Source organism: Geospiza fortis, unplaced genomic scaffold (genome assembly GCF_000277835.1).
Source record: "Geospiza fortis unplaced genomic scaffold, GeoFor_1.0 scaffold50, whole genome shotgun sequence".
Taxonomy (NCBI): Eukaryota; Metazoa; Chordata; class Aves; order Passeriformes; family Thraupidae; genus Geospiza; species Geospiza fortis.
In genome coordinates, this window is record NW_005054382.1 from 1,272,969 (window position 1) to 1,276,527 (window position 3,559).

Here is a 3,559-nt window from a genome sequence, read left to right on the forward strand (position 1 = left end):
ACTTTCTTCAGGTCTTTTGCTGAGAACACTATTCCAAAACCCTGCTGCTTCTGTTACCTTCCTACCCCATAAGTTTTGTTCCACCTCCTTTCATTTGTTTTCTCTCTCACAGTACCCACCTCCTGTCAATCCAACACACTGATGCTGAGATGACAGTCTTGACAATTACTCTCATCACATCTCCCTCTTTGAACTTCACTGGCAGCTCCTCCTGCTTTTGTATACCAAATTCAAATTCTTGCCTTTGCATGCAAAGCCCCTTGGTAGAAATCCCAGACTTATTCCACTCCCCTGTAGCTATAATTATATGAAGCATCTATCAAATCTTGTGTTGTAAAGAGACTTGTGAAAGCTAGCAATGAAATTAGATTAATCCACATAAAAAATACCAAGACTGATACAGGTCTTCTGTAAAAAATATTGCAAAGGTCAACTCAACAGTTCTTTGGAATCCAGTATTAACAGAATTGGTTTTTTTCCCCTCTATTACTATAGCCTTTTCAACTTTTCTTATACAACATGGCCAAAAGCAACTTATATGAAATAAGAGAAGATATGCTTTATGCTTATTTTCTAAAAGCATTTTATTAATAAGATACACTAACAATGGCCTCATCTTGTGGGATTTTATGTTCTTTCATTCATTTATTTTCAGCATTTAAAACATCTTGCTGAATCCTTTAAAAGGTCTTAATTGCCATGTTAAGCTGATACTGTGTTGTATGTAAAAAGTATTGTGGTCATTACTGGGATTTTTTTGGTAAAAGAATAATGTAAGCCAGATATTACTAAGAATTGCTGATATTCCTACTCCCCTGAGCACTAAGGAGATCACAGAACCATTAAGGTTGGAAAAGACCTTTAAGTTCATAAAATCCAAACAGATACCTGGCATTAATTAAAAGAAAGATGCCACTTGTGCAGGAAAGCCTCCGTTTACAGGTCTCATGTAAATCTGCCAGTATCAAATGTGAAGCAGAGATATCATCATAGGAGGTCAAAGCTTTTGCTAGAAAATGCCTAATGGAAACCCAGCAGAAGCAGCAAGCACTTTAAAGGACAGGAAGGTTTCTAATGGCATGTTACTGCAAAGCATGGCCTCCCGTGGTCCTAAACTGCAGGGCAATCCTCCTGAGAACCCTGACATGGAAGAGAGTGCAGAGGCCAGTTGTGCCTGAGCCTGGCTGGCATCCCAGGATAATCTTCTCTCAATGGCTGTTCTAGAGCAGATTCATATAAGCACCTACACTGCTGGTCAAAGTTGGGTAGGTGAAGTCCAGGAATAATCTACAAACACCATCCCTTGGCCACACTGGCCAGTACACACCCTTCCCAACCCTGGGGCATGAGCTTCTTGCTCCTGGACCCTTACAGAAATGATCTCCTCTCAGCAACTGTTCCAGCTCTCTAGCCTTCCATGAGAGGCATCTAGACCTAGCCTAGTGCTCCCAAAGATAACTTACAATTTTTGCATTAAAGTCACATGATAAAAACCCTATACATATAGTGCTGGATGTGGAGGGCTGGGTTCCAGGACCACCCTCTCTCCTGCAGCCTCTTCTGGGCTGTCTTCCTCTAGCTTCATCTACCTTTTCAAATGTTCAAATTCATCAGGCTAGCAAAAAGAAAGCCCAGCAAAACCAACCGATCAAAAAAACCCTACAGCAAATCAAACTGCCCATACCTTAACCTAGCAGTAGACTGTATAGACAGTCTTCCTGGGGCTGTTTTGGCCAGCTGTGCCCCACTCCACCAACACAAAAAAGTGTGGTGCATGCCCTCTCCCCTCATGAACTCTCCATGTTTTACAAGTGATTCAGTGAATTTTCACACTCACTGAGAGAATGCAGGTAGGCACATTCAGAAGAGAGTTTAGGCTTCGAATACCAATCTCAGATGCTTAGCTCAAGGAAGGAATGAAATTCCAGAAATAGCCCAGGGATGGGATGCCTGGGCTAGAAATAACCCCTCTTCGGGCTATTTCAATTATCTCCTTGCATACTGCTGCTTTCAGCTACTGATTGCTGTGCTTTCTGATCAGCTGAGCGTTTTGTGAAATATAAAGTGGGGAATCTCAGAGGCTGCTCATGGGCTATTTCAATTATGTCCTTGCATACTGCTGCTTTCAACTACTGAATGCTGTGCTTTCTGATCAGCTGAGCTTTTTGTGAAATATACTTGTAAAGTGGGGAATCTCAGAGGCTGCTCACCTCTTTTTGCAGATCAGCAAGCCCAAAGAACCCCACTCTGCAACTGAGATCCCCAAAGTACCAAAATCCTTGGGCTGCTACTATGGGAATGCTGGCTATCCTCCAGCAGCAGCATGGTAAAAGCAGCTCTGCCTTGGAAACAGTCTTGGACAACAGACACCAGGGCTGACAAATCTCCCAAATATATTGTCTTTTAAGTGGGCAGCACAGGTAGCCAAGGGGTTCAGGATGGCAGTGACCTGGGAACTGTGGTATGAGACTGTGCTAAGGCCACTAAATCTTTCAGCAGCATGTGAGAAAGAATCTCTTGTTTTTATTAGTATTAGTGTCTGCCAGTAGTTGTGGCTATTTCTGATATGTGAGGGGAAAGGACTGCTCTATTCCCATCCCCTCTTTCTTTACATCCACAATTTCCTGACCAAACCTCATTTCAAACTGGCATGGAACAATTTTTTTTCTCTATTTTAAGTATTGGGACACACCCAGCTCCTATCAAACACCTTGAGACACATCTTGTGATATTTTACTTTCACAAGGTACAAGGACAACCACCAGGAAGAGCAGGAAGCATATAATGATTTACAGCTTAGTATAGAAGACTCATTAATAACTACAGCTATAGCACTGCAATTAGGAATCCTATAGAAGATTTTAGAAATTTCTGAATTTTGTTTCTATGTACAAGGACTTTCACTGTCTTAAAATCTATAAATCTAAATCAATGAATCTCTAAATCTAAATCAATCTAAAAACCTAAATCTATTATATGGTATTTAAACACAAACTTTAAATCAGTGTAAACCAGCAGAAATTGTAATCAAAGTTTCTAAAATTTCTACTAATAAAGTATTATAAAAAAACATTTAAAAAAAACCCTTTCTGTTGACTTTATTCAAGGGCAGTTTAAAAACTTAGCTTAAAAACAGTAGGGAACTCCCTAAGAAAACAATGTAAAAACATTGTAAATGTTCATCTAAATGTAAAAATTAGATGAAAAAATAAAATAAAATACTGAATTATTAATGTTCTTTTGTTTTGACTACCACAAAACATTAATCTCAAGAAGTAATGATTCAGCAGAGAATGCACAGCACTAAGTATAGAAAACCAAAGTCTACTTCCCAAACCGGGACTGCACACCAGACTAATTTTCTGTAATGCTCAGTGTAACTATGGCCCAATGGGAACTGAGTAGGAAAAAGTAATGAAAGACCAAAAAAAAATAACACCCCCTCCCTCCCATAAACCAAGAAAATCTTTCATGAAAATGAAAAAGAACATAACCTAAGAGCAGGAAACAAACAAGAACCTGCAACCAGACACAAAGAGGCGTTACCTAAAGGTTTAGA